This window comes from Rhinatrema bivittatum, chromosome 4 (assembly GCF_901001135.1).
Source record: "Rhinatrema bivittatum chromosome 4, aRhiBiv1.1, whole genome shotgun sequence".
Classification (NCBI taxonomy): Eukaryota; Metazoa; Chordata; class Amphibia; order Gymnophiona; family Rhinatrematidae; genus Rhinatrema; species Rhinatrema bivittatum.
In genome coordinates, this window is record NC_042618.1 from 348,255,902 (window position 1) to 348,278,127 (window position 22,226).

General features: G+C 43.1%; 1 long non-coding RNA gene across 2 annotated transcripts in view; it reads left to right on the forward strand.

The window, feature by feature from the left end:
- Positions 1-22,226, forward strand: part of LOC115090954 — a 290,656-nt gene that overhangs the window by 87,789 nt on the left and 180,641 nt on the right. For both annotated transcript variants that reach the window (XR_003856552.1, XR_003856553.1), the window contains exon 2: positions 20,525-20,550. This is a non-coding gene — a long non-coding RNA (uncharacterized LOC115090954). The remainder of the gene's footprint in view (positions 1-20,524; positions 20,551-22,226) is intronic.

Here is a 22,226-nt window from a genome sequence, read left to right on the forward strand (position 1 = left end):
TCTGCTGATGATCAAGAAGGGTCAGGATTTTGGTTCTCCTTGATCTGTCAGTGAGCTTTGATACAGTGGATAATAAGTTGTAACATAGGGAAGCAAGACTCACAGTTCGCTGCCACACCACCCCTCCTCCCCCGAACAAAAACACCTCAACACATAATATGGCATTAAACACAAGGCCGCAGTTTATTAACTCACTAACCCGAGCCCTTAAACTTATACATAACATTAAATATGCAATAAACCCCCACCCCGCCTTCCTCTTTACCCCTCTTCACTTACCACCATGTCCCCCATGGTAAGACTCTGTAGACACCCCCTCTCTTACCCCGCCACGGCTCCAGCGAGGGTAAGCGTGCGGCCTGAGCATCGGCCCCCCCCTTGCTCTAAGGCCTTCCCGTGTAGCAGCCCCAAGCTACACGGGCATTTCCCCCCCCCCCCCAAATGTTCTTTGCACACCAAATACAGCACATTCCACCTTAGGGCTCGGGTTTACTGCCACAAACAAAAGTAACCCCGTTTCCTTTGTTCCCCCCACTGCGGCCCTCTAAACATGTGACTGGTCCATGACTTCCTCCAAGGCATTATTGAATAAATCCATGCCAATTTCCGACAAATGCACCCCGTCTCCCGAAAAGAAACCCCCTAGCATCTGCCACGACCAATTATGCCGGACCCAAAACCCTCCCTGCTGAACCAACCATTTGCCAATCTGTTGATTCAACTTCTTAACTCCCTTGCACCATAAAGGTTCGCGACAGTACTTAATCCGGACTATAATGTCCGACCAACCCACCCTTGTACTTGGCATGTCATTCATTATGGAAGCTAAGTCTTTTCGCATTATCATTACCAATTTATGACACAACATTTTGCCTATATCGTTGCCCCCCAAATGAATGATCATCAGCTTTGGCGCTCCCCAAATTTGAACACACTGCTGGAGGAAAGATCGCAACTCTTCCCATCACATGCCTCCCTTCCCAAACCATCGTACAGTCCAATTCTCCGTATTCATGTTTAAATGCTCTCCATACGGCCTCTTCGCAGCCCTGCGCTGCGCGCGATGAACAAATGAATGGCCCACGACCCAGGCACATTCACGTTTGGCATTGACCCCCGCATCTGCAAAACAAAAGACCGCATTAACTTCTGAGTATTACCCCTACCCCTCTCTTACTTGCTCTTCATTTCCGCACGTACGCTCTGAAAGCCGCTGATCTCCAATGCCCAATTGCTTGAATTCGCGTATCACACCATCCCAACTCCGCGGCCGTAGTAGCCGCACCAGTTTGGAAAGAGTATGATGAATAAACCCCTTCATCCCAACCCAGACTCCTAACTACTAGCTGCAATACCCTAGCAAATTGGTATCTTGTTAATGGTGATCCGTCGTCATGGATCAAAAAAGCTCCCCCAACTTTTGGTCGAATTCGAATGAAAGCATTTGTTCTCCTAACCGGGCATGCAAGGTCATCACGCGCCTCAACCAGCGTTATCCAGCTACCTCGACCCGTCTGATCCATCTTGGATCGTCGGATGAGCATACTAATCTTATTTTCGGAAACCCCCTCTCCACTATAATGCTCTTTAGACCGCGCCACTAATTCCCCAATTCTTAAGACCCCAAAAAAGCCAATGAAAAAGCCGTCCTAAATAACAATAACTCATAACTGGACCTACACACCTTTTTTAACTGTGTCGCGAGCTGCAACAATTCAATGTACCTGATAGGCTTCCGCTTATCCGGCTGAGCCGGTTGTACTCGCCCCCATCCCCTTAACACCCACTGAACTGCAAATCCCTGACTCGGATGACTATAACCCCTCAGTCTTTGAAAGAACGTGAATCCCGCTAGATGACACCGCACCGATGCCCTCGAATAACCCGCACTCTTTGCCCCAAGAATAAATTGTACAACATACTCCTCCCTAACGTCCCCACCCACGCAACACACAAGACACCAATTCTCTGCCCGTCAGGTAGGACCTCCACGTCGCCGGCACCATGGATCGTCGAATCAAGTGTCATGCCTCCTCACGCCAAGGTTCCACAGATACTCCGGGAATGCCTCTCCCCTTTGACACGCTTGCAGTGCCTTGACCCAGAATACGTCCCACTTGAAACGAGAAAGAGCATCGGCAATTACATTTTTGCTACCTTCTACATGTCTTGCCTTAAGAGTTACGTTCCACTTCAAACACAAAAATACCAACTCCCTTAACAGCCCCGATATCTTGGGGCACCTCGCCGAGTGCCTATTGACTATCTGCACCACCCCCAGGTTATCACACCACAGGACCAGCTTCTTATTCTGCAATGTCCGCCCCCAAATCATTAATGCTACAATCATAGGGAACAACTCTAAAAAGGTGATATTCTTGGTGATGCCCTCCTCTACCCATGACCCTGGCCACCTTTCCGCGCACCATTGACCCTGAAAATAAACACCGAAACCCGTACTGCCAGCCACGTCTGAATACAATTTCAATGCCTCGCTCGAAATCTCCCTCTCCTCCATAAGACGCACTCCGTTGAACGACTCCAAGAACCCTTCCCATACCCCTAATTCATCTTTAACTGCCCTCGTAACCCGAATGAAGTGATGCCCCGCTCGTATTCAGACAGTCCTGGAAGACAACCGTCTGATAAAAGCCCAACCCATGGGAATAACTCGACACGCGAAGTTCAAAGAACCAATCAAAGATTGCATCTGTTTCAACGTTACTTTCACTGAACCGTGAACCAATTTCACCAATTCCTTCAGGTGCTCCACCTTGTCCAACGGCAAATGAGACTCCATCACAACTGAATCCAATTCGATACCTAAAAAGGTAATCCTGGTCATGGGCCCTTCAGTTTTATCCTGCGCCTCTTCTAAAATGTGCGTAGCACGTGCAAGGCCCAGCCACGTGCGTAGCCCCCATTTTCCCCATGCGCAGGGCATTAAAAATCAGGCCTTAAGCCTGCAGGTAACAGGAGTCTGGATCATACACTGCAGGCAGCAACTGAGGAGAAACTGGAGAAGGGCTGTAACACACACAACGCAGTCTGTAGCTGTAATTCCAGGACATGGGACTCATTCATGAGGGTGCACATGTCAGGATGCAGGGGTGGGATCAAGGAGGGCTGGGGTCAGGAAGAGAGGAAGGGGAAAATACTGGGGGGTCATCCCTGGAGGGGAATAAATGGTGGAAGAGAGAAAGTTGTAATGCAATGTTTCTCCTTCAGCCCCTTATAATCAACAGCCATTTCAGGGTGACTGCAACTCAAAGGTTTTCAGGTATGAGAATGAAGAAATGGAAATTTTGTTAATATCATTAACTCCATAAACATAATACATGTATTCATAGGTAAAAAAACCCATTTCTCATATGAAATACATCCCCAGAACATTTCCGTCCAGGACAAAGAAGAGTCTCCAGGCCTAAAGCAAGAGTATTTGGCACCCTAGGTGAACCTTTGGTTATGCACCCTCTTTCTCCAACTTACCTATTGGTGGCAGCTCCAGCACAGCTCTCCTTCCTACTGGTGGCAGAGCTTCAACACAGCGCTTTATTCTTTGGTGGTATTGGCTTTGCTCAGCACCCCTCTGGACCACACGCTGGTGGGATTTTACCTCCCTCAAATTTTTGGCGCTCTAGGCAACTGCTTAGTTTGCATAATAAAAGCACCGGCTCTGAGAGACCCTCTTGTTGCATCTGACCAATAATAACTGAAAGCTGGTTTTATGAAAGCTTTTTGTATAATGCTGGGCAACACATTTTCACAAAAGTCATGCTACGGAAATGAAATTAGCCACTTCTTATAAATTTCCATGTGCTAAACACGAATGTGACTGTGAAAATGCAAAATTTGCTCTAGTTTTTTTGTAATATGCAATAATATAATTACATCTTGAACTGTATGCCAATAGTAGGAGACCTACGGTTAATACAGTTTGAAAAATGAAGTCATAGACTACGTCTTAGATTTCTTTGCTTGTCTCTTGTACACCTGTTCGGGAGCATCTCTGCAGAGTGTCCAGCAGTAGTCAGCCAGCATGAATATTTCAAATGCTCACCCTTTCTGACTGGGCTTCATATAGTACACTGCTGATGTCAGCTTACTCAGCAGCAGCATGGCAGTAGAACTGCATTTTATCAGAAAATGATGTAATAAACTCTGGATGATGTGTGCATGATGGTATTGTGCAATATGATGCAATATTACATCATTCTAGGCTTATTTAGGATGTTGTTACAGTCCTACTGGATACATTTACATGACTAAACATAAAAAGTGAACTATAGTAAATATCTTCAAAACGAAAGCCAATAAAAACTTTTCATGGTCATATTCGTGTTCAGCACATCAAGATACTACAGAGTAGGACCTTTTTAGGTCAGTAACACTTTCATTGTTGCCCAGTGTAATTGTTCTCTGATGGTCTTTATATATACAGGTATAGGTATGATCTTTCTTGAAAAGAAGATAAATATTGACTATTTCTCTAACTTGTTTTGGCATTAAAATTTCTGTTTTAAGATCAATTTTTCAGCATCTTTTTTTCCCCCATAAGAAACCACCAACAACTTTTATATAAGAAAAATAAGTTAGAGTAATGCATATGAAACAAAACATTACATTAGAGACAGTCAATACATCTCAAGGCCACATCTATGACCTCCAAGTCATTGTTGGTTTTTGCATTCGGTGTCTGATTTTAATGTAGGTATTGTGAAAAATCTTTGTTTGGATAGAAAAACATGAGTGGGATTCAACTACATCCATTTCCTAATTCAATCTGAGATTGACTTTAATTTTCATCTCTTCTGCTCTGTAATGCTTGTATTACTCAGTTGCCTTCTCCCTTTCTCAGTAATGGAACCTTTTATTTCAGCAAGGATAGCATAATGGTGGTGCTCTTAGAATGAGAGGTAAGGGAGGACTTAATGGATAAACATAAATCAGGGCTTTACATTTTTCTGTTTACTACTTAAAAGTGGCATCTTGTGGGCACCTGTGGAAATGTGTTGGTATTCTTACAAAATGCATGTATTAGCATAGCTTTGTTACTTACAGTTCCAGCTGCCTACCAATTTATCATTCAAATGGGAGGTCTTCATGAGGACTCTCTTTGGAGTTTAGGAAACAGGAAGGCAACCTATCAGAAGGCAATTTTCAAAAGCCATTTAGATGGGTTAAACAGCTATTTAATTTGCATAAATTGGCTACTTGAAGATTGCACACACTCCTTTCAGGTAAAAGCACAATGCGCACACTGTTACCTATGTAACCCCTGGGCAGGGCAGATCCTTTAACTGTACCCAGGAGCACATAGAAAGAAATAGAGATGGACCTTTGTTGCACAACTACACCACTGTCTCTATGAAACTCCTTTCTTCCCATCAAATAGCTTTTCTTGCTGACATCCAGGCTTCTAAGTGTGAAGATGAGCAATAGCTCTTATACCCTACTTCTTTGCATTTCAAGCCCTTTGTCTCCATCTTTGGTACACAACTCTAAGCTTTACATCTCTGCATCCTAATAATACACAGGAAAATAATGGTGGTTTCCAACTTTTTTACTGATAGTTGATGAGATGATTAGATGCTATTTACACTTAAATTCTCTTTGTAGTTCAAGTAAATAAATAATAAGATAAAAAGAAGATATAATAACCTTGTGACTCCAATTCTTTTTCCAATATCCTAGTAGATTGAATGTAGTCCAATCCTTCTTTCTAATTTAATTCTTTAATCTTCCCTCTGAAGGTGGTTAGAATGTATACAGTCCCAATATTTAATCAGAGCTTAGTCCTTGATTTAATCTCTTCCAAAAATCCTTTAGACATACTTTACCTCCTCAGACAGCACCAGAAGGGGACTTTATTCTCTTTCTTGATTCTTTTAACTCCTTAGGCAGTGCTTCTCACTTTCTCATGTAAGACTCCCTTAATAACAACAAAGTTCTTGTTACCTGTTATGCGTGCCGTCCACAGCAGACCCGCGGCATGGCCCCCTCACCTTTATACAGTGAATCCAGCCTCTGGTTCCTCCTCGCTGGTGGCGGTGGGCCGTCAGCTTCGTCCTCGGGCCTCCCCCGGTGCCTCCTGCTCTGCCACAGTCCCCGGCATTCCTGGTCCTGCTTCCACTTCTCGTTGGGCCTCTCCCCATGGCCCGCGTAGAGATGCTGCTACTCGCGCCGCACCCCTCCCTAGGTACGCGCGCACCATTGATTCTTAAGTAGGGACCGTGGTGGGACCTAGCCACGGCCCCGGATGATGATGTCAACCTAACTACAGTATTTAAACTCAGGCTCTGCTCCCTAGTGTTGCCTTTGCAACAGGTCTCCTCGCTGGTCGAGTACTCATTGCTTCCTAGAGATTCGTCTCATCCCTGCGTTGATGTTCCTTGTTGTTCCTGGTTCCTGTCTCTTTGTTCCTACCCTGCTTTATGCTTCGAATTGACTACACGGACTTTGACTTTGCTTCGCCTGACTTTGCCATTGATCATCTCCAGACCCAGACCTCTGCTTCGCCTGAGTATGCCACTGCCTATCTCCAGACCCAGACCTCTGCTTCATCTGACTACGCACTGCTTATCTCCAGACCCAGACCTCTGCTTCATCCGACTACACTCTTGACTATCTCCGTGATCAGACCTCAGTCTTGCTTGCCACTACCTTCGGATTGCCGCCAGCCCTGAGTCAAGCCTGCCCTTGGATGCCTCTCCAGCTTACTCCATGGATGTGGTTTCTTCAGGCTATGGCCTGCTTTTGCTCGAGTGCCCCCTGTCTGCCTTTGTTCCATTGGCGCCTGAGTTTCCAGGACATTATCCAGTCCAGAGTAAAACTGTACCATCTGTTACCTGCTGTCTCTGGCTGAACCAACTCCTACTGCAACTTCATACAGAGGCCCACCTAAGTCCTGCCGGCCCCAGCACCCAAAGGCTCAACCCGCGGGAAATGAGGGCTGGTATAGGTGAAGCTCCAGCGGCCTCTGTCTATCAGCCCACTCTGCCTGCTGATGGTGGAGACCTGTAGGTCCTTACCTACGGGATGCGCCCAAGGATCCACCTCCGACACTACATTACCTTTATGTTGTATCTTCTTTGTTTTTCCTGGTAGTGCACTTTACTGGGATTCCTTGCTTTATAATGAAGTTGTAACACTTTTGTATCTTTCTGGAAGAATGACTTCCCTCTTCCAAAGGTTTGGTATACTGATTACCAGGGACCATAGGTTATCAGCTGCAAGTGGAAAAAAAAACATTAGATGAACCCCAAAGAGGACAAATCAAGAAAGAAGCAGGGAGTGTGGAATAAAACCTCCATACCTCCAAATAAAAGAGATAAAGACAGTTAATGCAAAAATATTCTTTCCCCGAATCAGGTCACTGTCAGGTCTATACTCTGAAGAATATATAGCACACTGCAGGTCTTCCTTACCCCATATCTAATCTGGAACACAGGGAAACCCCAATCCAGTGAAACCAGGGGGATTGGCTCTCACAGGGAATTCTCAAAATGTCTCTTAAAAGAGTCTATAGCAATACCAAAGGCTGGATAGTCAAGTCAACAGAAAGCTGACTCCTCTATAGGGACTCTTCCTTACTCCTGTCCCATAACTTAGAAAAATGTACACAGCAGGAGGCAACAAGCTCCTTATTGCTTGAAAGTCTAAGTCAAAATCCACAAGGATAGCAGGTGATAGGGATGATAAAAAGCTAGGACACACCATCTGCATGTTCCCACATGGAGGAGCAAAACCCAAACCTCTGTCACTTATTTCTTCATTGAACCTCAACATAATGGTACACTCCTTTAGAAGGGGGAAACCAAAGATCCCTTACACTCACATTCAGCACAGGCATTCCCCAGATGGATTCAGGGCAGAGAAGTCTACAGTGTGCATAGTTCTGCTTTTTTCAAAACTACGTGCATTGGTGGGAAGGGGAAAAATGTATCTGTAAAAAAAAAAAAAAAGACAGGCGCAGATTTCTGAAGGTGCCTTTCCCTAGGCAAAGCTCAAAGGGAAAGTCCACATGTATTTTCCCTTTGAGAACTGGTGAAAAATGTAGAGGTTAAAGTTCTCCTACTTTGCAAGTACCCACATTGTTTGAAAATTGCCCCCTGGAACGATCATCTTGAATTAATTGTTCTTCCTTTTTCATTTTTTCTCCGAGGATTCTTCTTTTGTGACCTCTTCTATGTCCAGCTGTTCGTTCACTTTGCTGCAATGGGCACGTGGCAGTCTTCCGGCCTGGCAGTACTCCAGTCCCTAGGCAGGAATAATTACCACAGTTACAAAAATGTAAAACATTCCCCCAAATTTTTATTTTACACATAAGTGAATGCACTGCAAAAAAAAAAAAAAAAAAAAAGGCCTATTGCCACAAAGCTTCCCTACATTGCAAGTCATTCTGTGTATCATCAGTGTTTACTTAATTCACTCTCACCTCACAATTAGAGGTCAGTGAGTATTGGGCAAACAAAAACAGGGTCAGATGGAAAAGCTCAGCTGAAAACCACACAACATTGATTGCCGTCCTCTGAAAGTCAAGAAGCTTAATAAGTTTTAATTGATTAACTAGCCTTGAGATTTTCTTTGCTTTGTATTGATATGTGCATTATGTTATAATACTGATACGCTGCAAGGTATTTGTTAGATTTGACTTTTTGGAAGAGAAAATCCCTGAGAGCTACATAAAGGCAATATGTTAGACAGCTCAGGTAGGAACAGCATGCACTAAATATATTGCTATCAAGATCTGGAAAATGGGCTGTTGCTGCCAGCCACTGACCTGCAAGTTGTAGTGACCTGTGCTTGACAGAGATTCACTGAAACTTGTGAGATTGGAACAGTGGTTAAAAAAAAAGTATATATAAAAGTTTTTTTTAAATCTAAGTTTCTAAGTATATGTAGTGAGGCAGTTTTACTACTGGAGTTTGCTGTATACCTTCACTGAATAACGTTGCCTCTAATGCAGTTAGCCAAACTCAAGCCATAAATAATTATTTAGCAGTAGAAACCACTACAGGCAACAATAGTCTATTATTTTTTGCAGGGGTGGGTAAAAGTTGAATAAAGGTAATTGGAAGTCTGGGTGTCAGTATAGATGTAGAAATTTATATACTTCGTTATCCAGAATGGAGACCAAAAAGGAGCAATGACAAAACTGACTTGTATATTGTGTAATCTCCTGCAGGCTGTCAAGCTTGTGCTATTGAGAATTGAGCGATATCCTTAGCTAGAGCAGTGAGTCAATTTGTCCTTATCTACTGCTATCTACTAAAGCAGTGGTTCTCAACCTTTTTCCAATCATGACACATCTGACGGACTGTGCTCATATGTGTGACACACTGCTCATTACAAACCATGGTGGAAAAAAAAAAAGGCCCAGTGTTACTTCTATTGTTAAGAATGACACAAGAGAAAGATAAGTACACTTTCTAAACAGAAATTACATAAATAGTAAACCTCCCATACCAGAACAGCACCAACTTCCAGCACTCAAACAGTAACTACCTTACCTAAGAAAAGGCAACACTGAAAATATTACACTGGACCTTAAAACTCCAATAAACATCCTATTAGGAAAATGGAACAAGCTGCTATAGAGCCCTACACAGAAACTACACACTAGCAGAATACCTCATCTCAGTCACATGTGCCGACCCTAACCTAACAAAGAATAGAGAGACCATAAATAGAAACATACAGACCAAAACTGAACTGGAAACCGCAATAACCCAGAGACTCTGTATGCAGTGCAACAAAGGAAAAAGAGAAACATTGCCAGTCCTCATAATATAAATCAAGAAATATAAAATCAATAGCAGCAAAACCATACTAATAAAAAGAACAGATTATTTCAAAACAGCTGATGAATGGAATATCCAGTAATTAAATACTCATATCAAAAGTTTCTGGACACCAATAAAATATTTCAAAATAGCAGACACATAAACCCAATAATTAAAAATAAGGATAAAAAAAAATGCTCTGCTCTCCATACCTGGAAAGGTTCAATTTCCAGGTACCCTTAGATTGTTGTGAATTAGGAGGAGAAGGGAGGAGGGGTTGCTTACAACTTTCTCCTCTCTCTCAAGCACACACAAGCTCTTACTCTCTCACAAAGGGGCCAATGCAATACAATGCGCTCAGCCGAGTACACTGTTTAACCCGCAGTTGGACACAGGTTGTGTAGGCGTGTCCAACGTGTCGAAACTAATAGCGCTCATCACTTGCAAATGCATGTTGATGAGTGCTATTAGTTAATCACCCGAAATGCAAAAAAAAAAAAAAAAAAATTGCGTCTAAAATGCAATTTTGCACTCAGAAATTAACGCCTGCCTAATTGTTGCAATATTAAGTAGGAGGAAGGAAAACTTTAAAAAAGTTGAAGAAAAAAAAAAGTTAAAAAAATAGTGCCAGCAGACAGGTTCGGGAAATGGACGCTCAGTTAACAAGCTTCCATTTCCCAAACCTGTGGCTGTGCGCCAATTAGGAAAACAGATGCCGAAAAATTCAGTGGCTGTTTTCCTAACCAGCGACGGCTGCTGACAGCTGACTGCTCACGGGCTCCTGCTTGTCAAGGAATATAAAACATCAATCATAATAGTATGATTATTTCAAACCAGTTAACAAATAGAATAGTAAATATTTCAAACCAGTTAACAAATAGAATATCCAAAATTTCCCAAACACGAATAAAATATTTCAAAACATCTGATGAATATAAAAATCCAATAATTAAAATATGTTCTAATATTTCCCCAAAAAACAATAAAATATTTTGAAACAGTAGAAACATCAAATTACACCCAATAATTGAAACTAATAAGGATTAAAAAATGTCCTGCTGGGGGAAGCAGTAGGATGAGGAAAGGAGGGCCATCCAGCTTACCTAGAGCCTGCACAGCTTGTGACAATATCTGCAGTTCCTGCCCATCCAGCTGAAGCAGATCGGAGGTGAGCCGACTGACGTCAGAGAGAGGTGACAGGCTGCTGTTTTAAAACTTGCAGCAGTGCGGCACACCGCAGGTGCACAGCCTAAGCAGTGCGCTCCGAAGGGGCGCGCGGCTTTGACCGGCTTAGACTGGCGAGACTGGTAGACTGGACCAATTGTGATAGAAGTTTTTTGAGTCTCTCTCTTTCTCTACGGAACAGATGGGGAGAAAGAGGAAAGCTAAAATAATTCTATCCCCACCAGTAGTGTATAGAGGTCCAATGGACAATCATGTACAAGGGATGGTGTAATCGCCTAATGAGGACAGTGTGGGGGCATCTTTGGCAGCTTCCCTGAGTCCCGGTGAAGGGCCGTCGTCACCTTCCCAACCATTGACGTCATTTCCAATAGTTGAGAATCAGGTACAAGACACTTTATCAATAGCTAATAGAGGTGTGAATCGTGTGATCGATCGTCTTAACGATTGATTTTGGCCGGGGGGGGGGGAGGGAAATCTTATCGTCGTGTTTTGTTTTTTTAAAAAATCGTTAAAAATCGTAAATCGGGGGAGGGCGGGAAAACCGGCACACCAAAAAAACCCTAAAACCCACCCCGAACCTTTAAAACAAATCCCCCACCCTCCCGAACCCCCCCAAAATGTTTTAAATTACCTGGGGTCCAGTGGGGGGGTCCTGACACGATCTCCTTCTCTCTCTGGCCACGGCTGCGTTGAGAAATGGCGCCGGTGGCCCTTTGCCCTTATCATGTGACAGGGCAAAGGTAGCGCCAGCGCCATTTTGGTTCCTGGCTCCCGACGTCACGCGTGCAGGAGATCGCCCCCGGACCCCCGCTGGACTCCCAGGGACTTTTGGCCAGCTTGGGGGGGGCCTCCTGACCCCCACAAGACTTGCCAAAAGTCCAGCGGGGGTCCGGGAGTGACCTCCTGCACGCGGGCCGTATTGCCAATCTTCAAAATGGTGCCGGCGCTACCTTTGCCCTCACTATGTCATATGGGCGACGGTTGCCCATATGACATAGTGAGGGCAAAGGTAGCAAAATGGCGCTGGCGCTACCTTTGCCCTCACTATGTCATACGGGCGATGGTCACCCATATGACATAGTGAGGGCAAAGGTAGCAAAATGGCGCCGGCGCTACCTTTGCCCTCACTATGTCATACGGGCAACGGTCGCCCGTATGACATAGTGAGGGCAAAGGTAGCGCTGGCGCCATTTTGAAGATTGGCAATACGGCCCGTGTGCAGAAGGTCGCTCCCGGATCCCCGCTGGACTTTTGGCAAGTCTTGTGGGGGTCAGGAGGCCCCCCCCAAGCTGGCCAAAAGTCCCTGGGGGTCCAGCGGGGGTCCAGGGGCGATCTCCTGCACGCGTGACGTCGGGAGCCAGGAACCAAAATGGCGCCGGCGCTACCTTTACCTTCGCCCGTATGACATAGTGAGGGCAAAGGTAGCAAAATGGCGCCGGCGCTACCTTTGCCCTCACTATGTCATATGGGCACTCGAATCGTTTTGCCGTATGGCCAGCGCCATTTTGTACGGCAAAATGATTCGAGTGCAGGAGGTCATTCCCGGACCCCCGCTGGACTTTTGGCAAGTCTTGTGGGGGTCAGGAGGCCCCCCCAAGCTGGTCAAAAGTCCCTGGGGGACCAGCGGGGGTCCGGGAGTGATCTCCTACGCTCCTGACATCGGGGGACAAAAAACAAAATGGCACCGGCGCTACCTTTGCCCTGTCATATGACAGGGCAAAGGTAGCGCCGGCGCCATTTCTACAATGCACCGGAGGCCCGAGAGTAAAAGATCACACCGGGACCCCCCCCCACTGGACCCCAGGTAATTTAAGGCATTTTGGGGGGGTTCGGGAGGGTGGGTGATTTATTTTAAAGGGTCGGGGTGGGTTTTAGGGTTGTTTTAGTGTGCCGGTTTTCCTGCCCTCCCCCTTCCCCTCCCCCTTCCCCCGATTTACGATTTTTGACGATAAATCGGGGGAATTCCTATTAAATATTGCCTCTAATGATTTTTGACGATTTAAAATATATCGGACGATATTTTAAATCGTCAAAAAATGATTCACATCCCTACTAATCAGGTGTCTGTTATGGGAGATGAATTGGGAAGTGGAGGGGTGAATAGCAAAAGTTAAGGCCTATCAACCTCCTAATAAGGTCACTCTAGTAGATTTATGGAAAATGTCAAAATTAGACTTAAATGTTTCTCAAATGAATGCATCTCTAACGACTACTGTTAATAATAATAGAATATTGATAGATCAAGTAAAGAAATATACAAATATTAAGCAAGATCTAGAGGTATTGACATCTAAAGTTCAGACGATACAGACTACAGAAGTAACACACATTAAGGATAATCTAATAATTCATAAAGAAATAGAAAACATTGAAAATTTGATAATTATAAAAAATCTTCGAGTGGTTAATTTTCCCCAAACAAGATTATTATCGCTGATGGAAATGTTTAAAAAATATCTGAGGGAAATTTTATTATATAAGGAAGAAGATCTACCAGTGGTATCAAAAGCTTTTCATTTCACTAAAAAGAGGGTAAGGAGAGATGTTAATCAGGGTGAAAACGTAGATGGAATAACTACTATGGGATAACCACATTTCTTGAAGAATCCATAGATGTAATTAAGAATAGAAACACGTTGTTTGTTTCCTTTCAACTTGAATCAGATAAAGAAAAGATTTTTAGGAGTTATTTTCAGTTTAGAGAGGTATCTTTTTGTGGGCAGAAGGTACAGATGTTTCCCGATGACTCCAGAGCCAGTCAGGCTAGAAGGAGACAATTCCTTTCCCTGAAAGATAGATTATTGGCCCTTGGGGCAAATTATTTCCTTAAATACCCTTGTGTGTGTTATATAATCTTTCAGGGAAAACGATATAGTTTCTCTGACCCACTCCATTTAGAGACATTTTTGGTAGATAAGACCTCGGGAGGTGAAAGAATAGATGACCAAGAACAGTAAACAATTCTCCTCATTCCTCAATAATAAGATTCCGTTTGGAACCTTATATGTTTATATTCATTATGTTACCTGATTTTCCCCCATATACACTCATATACACATGAATATAAGCTCTGACACAGATACACACGCAAACTCTCACACAGACACATTTACACAGGTTCTCACACACACAAACACACACACACACTGTTTCATCTCTCTGGGCTGTGGTGGGATGGGCTCCACCGCAGTCCCCTCCATCCTCCTCTTTACTTTGGGCCGTGGCTCCCTTAAGTTCAGGCTGTGGTGGGATGAGCTCCACCATGGCCCCATGGACTACTCTTTCCTTCAACCCCACCTGCCTTCCTGCAAAGGGGGAGGTGGGAGCTAGAAAGTTGTGAGCACACATGCGCTGCTAAAAGGGGAAACTGCCATGGCCTTTCCTCATGTTTGACCACCGGCAAGTTAAGCTCAACTGGTGGCCCCGTGGCCTCTCCTCCTATCCTCACCCCCCCCCCCCCCCCCCAGCTGTGCCGCTCTGTGTAAATGCATGGTGTGCACACCTGGTTGTGCAGAGCCTGCATATATACACATGTTCTCTCTCTTTCACTTTTGTAGGATCTCAATCACACAATTACACACATGCTCTCTCTCTTTCTCTTATACGCACAGGCGTTTAATCATACCTACACATGCTCTCTCTCACACATACAGGGCCAGATTTTCGAACCTACAATTGCACATCCCTACTGGATTCAGACTCTGTGTTCAAATCATATTTACTGTTTATTTCCAAAAGGTCAATCACTGTCGCACAAATATTCAACAAATGAAACTGTACAGTTGAACTATGTACACAGTGTGTCTGCTGGGGTGCTGGTGTCCATCTCTCCAGCTCCTGGAAGGGAGCTTACCACTGCCTACTTACCTGTGCAACAGCCCGGTAGAGGGAGAATCTTAATAGGGGCCCCACGCAACAAAAAGATCCCACCTGGGTCCACAGTTCAGTCTGAAGCCCACAGCCTGTATCCTGGTCCCTTTGGGATGGCGATCTGATTGGGAATCTCCCAAGACTAGGTATCACAACCTTGATGGACCTTTCAGGGAGAGAGTCCAGGTATTCCAATTCAGCTCACAGCTCTCTACCTCCTTCACCAGGATGTGCAGAGGGGTGGGGAAAAACCTCCACACTAACAAAAAGGGGAAAAATCCAGAAGTTTGTATCCAAAAAGTCTCTCACTGGGTAATATTATCACTGGTCTTGTTTCCTCTAGGAATCAGAATGGTTGCTCACAGGTTGCTCAATTAAGCTGGATATTCACTTGGATGCAGTTCCAGCAATGCTCTCTGCATTAATGGTGGGGTGGAGGGGAAATGGAACTAAAAGGTACTAAAAGCCAAGAGTAACAAGTATGTGGGGGGAAAAAAAAGTGCATGGCTTGCTGGGCAGACTGGATGGGCCGTTTGGTCTTCTTCTGCCGTCATTTCTATGTTTCTATGTTTCCAGCCACTGCTCTCAGGATTGGAGGATTTGCTCCTTTCCAAAGCACAGGGTGACCCCCAGAATAAGAAAACATTGCAAAATTTGGCCAAAATCTACAAGAAACTTTCATTCTCTACAAAAAAAAGGGGCCAGACCCTCTTAGATAGGGTGTGTACTTCCTCTGAATGTAAAAAAACACCAAACTGGGTTAGTTGGCCCAACTCAGCAGGGAGAAATGAAAAAACACTCCTTACTTCTCAAAATCCAACTCAAAACTGAAACCTACACACTATCTACCTCTAACTCCACCTATGTCCCAGGGAGATCCAATCACAGTCAGCTCAGTGGAGAGACTGAAAGAGAATAGACATCCCATGATATTACTAGTCCAGATGGTATAGGACCTAGGGCCATCTAGTGACAAACCGAAGAGTTGGTCACATAAGTAGATTACATCTGCATATGGAAGAAATATACCATTAACATACATGAATTCATCAGATTCATTGTCAGGTAATATCATTTACAGTCACAGACCAGAACATACATTTAAGATCTGCAGAACTCCAGCAGAAAGAGTGAGCATGCACAGTTTGTAGTCAGCACCTAACAAGCACAAATTCTTTTCTACTTATAAGACGTTTTTAGCTTTAGAGCCATTTTAGGGTAATATCAGTGAAGCCATGGTGTTAAAATTGGATAGTTTTGAATCAAGTGGTTACCTGTGCTGAATGACTTTCATAAGGTCAAGTAGTTTGATTCAAGGTACTTCTTTTTATCAAAAGTAATAAAAGAAATTTGCCTTGAAATTCTAAAGTGCAAGTAAAATTGCCTGAAATCTGTCTGCTTGTTACTTAAATACGTATAAAATAGAAATATCAAACCTCTAGCAGATTGATAGATTCACGCATTTAGCTAGAGCACTAAAATTGCATAGGCATAGCATGAAAATATAGGGCTCTCTCATAACTTCCATTATGTGATTGTATTGTAACTCACTGTGGCCTATTTAATGAAAAATTCAAAGTCCCCAGGACAACCCACACCTCCTCAAGATGTTTCTTACCTCATCATTGGTCTTTAAAGACTAAATGGGGCAGGAACAATTCCCATGCACTCCTACCCAGTCAGATTAGTATTTCAAAAGGGCACTGGTGCCATTTTGTTATACTGACATTTTGTTGGCAATCCATACAATGAAATGGTGATGTTCTCAGGGTCATTTTAAAATGCCAGCCCAGCAGGGCAAAAGTGACTGGGGTTTGCTTTAGAGTGGTAAAGTTTGGGGGCAGGCCCGGGGATCTTTGAATGTTTATTTATTTAATCATGAACTGCTCACTCAGGAAAAACCTAGTTGGTGCGGTGTACAACAATTCCAGAAACCCCATACATTAAAATCAGGGTACATATAAATAAATCTGCATACAAAAATCATACAGTCAAAATAAAACCACACTATAACAGCAGTAATAAAATGAATAAAAATCTAAAAAATACACCATATTCTGAACTTTCATGGAAAGAGCCACATTTTCGCCTTTTTTCCGAAAGAGCAGATAACTCCATTTGTGACTCTTTTGGTGCTGAATTCCACTGTTCGAGTCCCACAATGGAAAAGAGACGCTTCCTAACTGCACTCCTTGACACCTCCTTTACTGTTGGAATTCTAAATAAAATCTCTGATGCTGAGCAAAGGCAACTCCTTGGTCTATAACGCTCTACCAACCACTGTAAGTACTTCATCCCCTGTCGTATAGATATTTATACATCAAGCACATAATTTTAAATTGGGCAGGAGACCTAAGATTGGTGGCTGCTTAGTGAAGAAAAAGAACTAAAAATTTCATTTGTTTTTCTTTCGTTTTACTTTCCAAACAAAATGAAACAAGAAATGTTGTTAAAATTTCTTGTTTCATTTCAAACAAAAGCACATCCTTATTATATTCTAGTAGAATATAACACAAAAACTCATTTTAATTCTAATAGATTAACCTGAGCCTATTTATAATATGAATACGTGTGCAAACAACAGTGGAACCCCCCACTCCTAAATGCTGTTTCTATCTAATCTGTGCAAAAGTGTACAGAGCTATCCAAGTTGCAGTTTAATTAAATTCCTTTCATGGAGCAGTCCCTTTTTGAAGGTCAAGATAACTTTGCAATGAAACCCTTAACACTCTCTCTAATTTTCTTGTCTGTCTCCTGGGTTAGAGAACAGTTATAAATTCAGAGCATGGTTTGTATTAATACCTCTTTTCCGAGTGTTTTGCAGTCAGACTTCAAATGGTTACCCCTGCCTAGAATATTTGTCACTGCAGCAACTGGCAAAATGTACATTTTGGAAACAAAGGGGATTGATTCACCCATTTAGAGGTGGAAAAGGGGGCTGTGGTAAATAGCTATTCAGGCAGTTAAAACAGGGAAATGTTGAAGTTATACTTATTTCCTAAAGGTACTGCAAAAATCTACAAATAGACCATGCAGCAGATTACTACACTAGGATGGACATCAGATAATCTTATTTAAAGAAAAGTATTTTCCTTGAACTGACAATTGCTAAAGCTACTTTTATGAAAGTGTGTAGTGCTTGTGGCCTCCTACTCTATTTAAGCTTACAGAAGAAAATAGAGGGCGGGTCTGTGATCGGCTGATTAATACAGTTGCGATCGACTAATTGAGTGAAACAGATAAAAAGAAAAAGCAGTTATCCATCTGTGAAAGGTCTAATAAGACTTTCCTAGATAATGTGTCTACTTTAATTAAACTTTCAAAATTGAGTCTTTATGACCCAATCATTCAAATAAAAGAATACAAAACAGTAATTTTAAAGTAAAGATAGCTTACATCCAATTTATATACTACACTAGAGAAAGCTATGGTATAGTCAATGTAATTAACGTTTTTTCAACAATTAAATATTGGTCATTCATTATATGAAATATCTTTCCTAGTAATGATTTCCTGTTAGTGACAACTTAGGTTAACTCTCAATTGCAAAAACAACAAAAAGAAAAAGCTTACAAGCTTAAAAGTTCAAAACTTCCAAAGTCACAAAAGAGGAAAATGCATACGCATGTATTGAACACTTGATAAGAAAAACATTCAGTTGCATTCGGCCCCTCCTTTAGTATGAGATGATTTGAAAGACTGGTGCCATTTTGCAGGATATTCTTGGGATTAATACATAGTTATTCCTTGCACAGTTTCCTGACAGTCTAGGCTCATTTAGGATTCCTCTTGTAAGATGCCTCAGGGTGGAGTCCCTCGTGCTTGTGTCCTAGGCTGAGGGCGGGGATGTGATGGTAGGTAGGGACTCACTATATTCCCTTGAGAGGGCAACTTTGAAAAGCCCTCATTCCTGTTGGGCTAAGTGTGACTCACCCAGTCAGTCTCCTGGTAGTAGGGAGAGAAAGCAGAGAAAAAAGTAGGAAGGCGTCCTGTGAGGGGATGTTGGTCCAAGGATAAACTTCTGCAATAAAAGATTCTCAAGATACAATTTTAACTTTTCTATTTTACCAAGAAAAACAAAACAGTGTGACAAAAAAACCATATAAGAAATACTTGAACTCTCTGACAAATAATATTTTGGCCCAGTTGATCCAGTCATTAAAACCTTTCACTCTCTGGTAATATGAGATATCCAGCGTTCTTATGCTAAATCTTGATGGAAGGACTTTAATTTATCTAAAGATGAACTACAGGCACTTCACAAACTAGAAACACGTGAGGAGGTGGTGATCAAACTAGCAGACAAAGGCGGCAAAATAGTGAGGATGGACTGCCAGATACACCTTACCGAGGTTCACCGATAGTTATCAGATAGCACTTATTTATCATCCTTTACCTGGAGATCCTAATCAGTCTCCAAAGCTAACTATTAAAACAGAAGTGGAAGATGGTCTCTCAGCAGGTTTTCTAACTAAGAGGGAAGCCTCATTTTTGTTATCCAGTCATCTGCTTACCAAGCTTTTTTATTTACTACCAAAAATTCACAAATGATTGGACAATCCTCTGGGAAGACCTATAGTTTCTGGTGGAGGCTCCCTGTTAGAACCGCTCTCCCAGTTTGTGGTCAAATTTCTCGCTCCGATGGTTCTTTTGATTTCTTCGTATGTTAGAGATTATCAATTTCTGATTAACCAGTTGAATGATTTTACCTGCCTCGCTGACATCACTTACGTGATTACGCTTGATGTGGAGGCTTTATGCTTTAACATCCCTCAAAATCGCATTCTGCAAATTATAGAACAGGCTCTAGATTTGAGGGAGTGTCCCCATTGGATTCCTACTCAGTTTCTAGGTAGACTAACAGAAGTTGCGCTTACTAAGAATTTATTTGCATTTGACATTTGCTTTTTTCAACAAATATGTGGTACAGACATGGAGGCCACTATGGCTCCAGATGTGGCCAATTTATATATGGCAGATTTTGAGACTTACTGGATCATAGATGGCCCTTTCTCCTCCAGTCTACTTCTTTGGAAATGATACATAGAAGATGTTTTTATTCTTTGGGGAGATGCTCGGGCACATCTTAATTCATTTACTGAGTGGATTAATGATCATGATCCACAATTAAAATCCACTGCCACGATTCATGAGTCTAAAATTTCATTTTTAGTCATGACCATCATTTTAAAACTGCCCACGAATGCATATAGCTCCCGCTACACGCACAAATGAAATGTTCCAAAAAAAGGGGTGAGGCATGGGAGTGGTCCAGGCAGGGGATGGGCATTCCTAGATTTCCACTTTAAATTTGCGCATAAATGCTTAACTCATATAGGCACGTGCCAGGGTCCCCTGCCACGTGTCTTTAATTCTGCTATGGAAGACGTGTAAGTAATATAATAAAGAAAAATAGCTAGATCGGCGGAAACGGGATGCTATTAAATTAGGGGGGGTTTGGAAGTACTATCTCTTACTTGGGTGAACTAGGAACAAATTGGGAAAACTGGAAATGGTTTCAGCGCACATGTCTACTAAAATCCCACCACTTACATGGTAGAAGTGGCATTTGCATGCATAGGCATGACCCACTTAAAACTGTGCGCTTTGGTCAAATGGTGTGTATACTGCCAAACTTGTATTTTTAGAAAATGATTATTTGTGTTGTTCTTTTTTCTTTACAGGTCCTTCACATACAGAGTCCCTGGAGGTAAGTATTTTTATTAGCTTTTGCTATCTTTCTGTATACTAGACTGGCCAGATCTAATGTATGTGTCCTGGTTGTGTAAGTGCACACTTAGCTCTGGTCTTTTATTCAGATAGGTGCTTGGGTTTGGTGGTATCTATAGCAGCTGGCACCTATGGATAGAGGGTCAGATGGCAAAGGATGCTGGTCCTTCCTTCCTTCCACGACGATCTGCTCTCTGACTATAAAAAATCAATGAGAGACTACTTCCTGGCACTGAGGAACTTCCGCAAGCCAATGGAACTGATTTTCTAGCTAGACAAAACAAAGGATAAGCAAAATGCCCTGTATTGAATTTACTTAAAGAGGTATAGCACACAATCACTTTTGCCAGTCTCCCCCACTCCCCCCAATAAGGAAAGGTAAAATTACACTGCATTCCTGTCCCAGACATTACAATTAGCTGTCCTGTCCCCTTATCTTGGCACAGAAGATAAGGAATCACTCTCAGCTAAAACTCTGCTGTGCCTCTTTAAATGTCCTAACAAACGTGCTAGCACTGATCTTAGGTTATTTTACTTAGCTATTCCCCTTTACTTGTCACAATAAAACGAAATGGTACAGTAATGACCAGGACCCTCCGTTTTCCCCATTAGATCCAGAAGAGCATATGTAGCAAAGATTAGCCAAAACTGTACACATTTTAAAGAATTTGTGAGAGACTGCATTTATTTATTTCAAGTTATAGTCCATTTCCCCACACTCATGCTCAAAATGGATAAATACATAAGGGGTAGATTTTTTTAAAAAAGTGCGATCGCGTACTTTTGTTTGCGCAGCAGGCGCAAACAAAAGTACGCTGGATTTTATAAGATACGCGCATAGCCGCACGTATCCTCTAAAATCCTGGATCGGCGCGCGCAAGGCTGCCGATTTTGGGCAGCCTACGCGCGCCGAGCCGCGCAGCCTGCCTCCGTTCCCTCCGAGGCCGCTCCAAAATCCAAAACCCACCCCCCTGCCCTATCTAAACCCCCCCCTTACCTTTGTCCCTAGATTTACGCCTGCGAGAAGCAGACGTAAATCTACGTGCGCCAGCGGACTGCTGGAGCGCCGTCTTCCGACCCGGGGGCTGGTCCGGAGGCCTGGACCACGCCCCTGCCCCCGAAACGCCGCGCCCCCCGAAACGCCGCGTCATCCGGTCCCACCCCGACACGCCCCCTTCGAAAAACCCCGGGACCTACGTGCGTCCCGGGGCTCTGCGCGCGCCGGCAGCCTATGGAAAATAGGCGTGCCGGCACGCAAGGCCCTGCTCGCGTAAATCCGCCCAGATTTACGCGAGCAGGGCTTTTAAAATCCGCCCGTAAATGTACGCATACTTGTGCATACTCTGGAGATGCACAAAAAGCCAATTATTGAGAATTTTCAGTTTCTGAAGGTTTTCCTTATGAAAATGAAATTGTTTTCTGTGAGTCTCATTTTCTTTCTTTTGCTGGACTATTTTTTCTCAACATTTCTTTCCTTTCCTCTTTTTCTTTTCCTGTTTTTTCTTTCTGTGTAGACTTGGCTGTGTCTTTTCTGAATGTTGGCCTTAATTGCAGTGCGGTACTGTATGTACTGTATCCATTTGCTTGCAATTGTTTTGGGATAGTTCTGATTTAAAGATGGGACTTAAAATTAGATTGCATTGCATAACATGAATA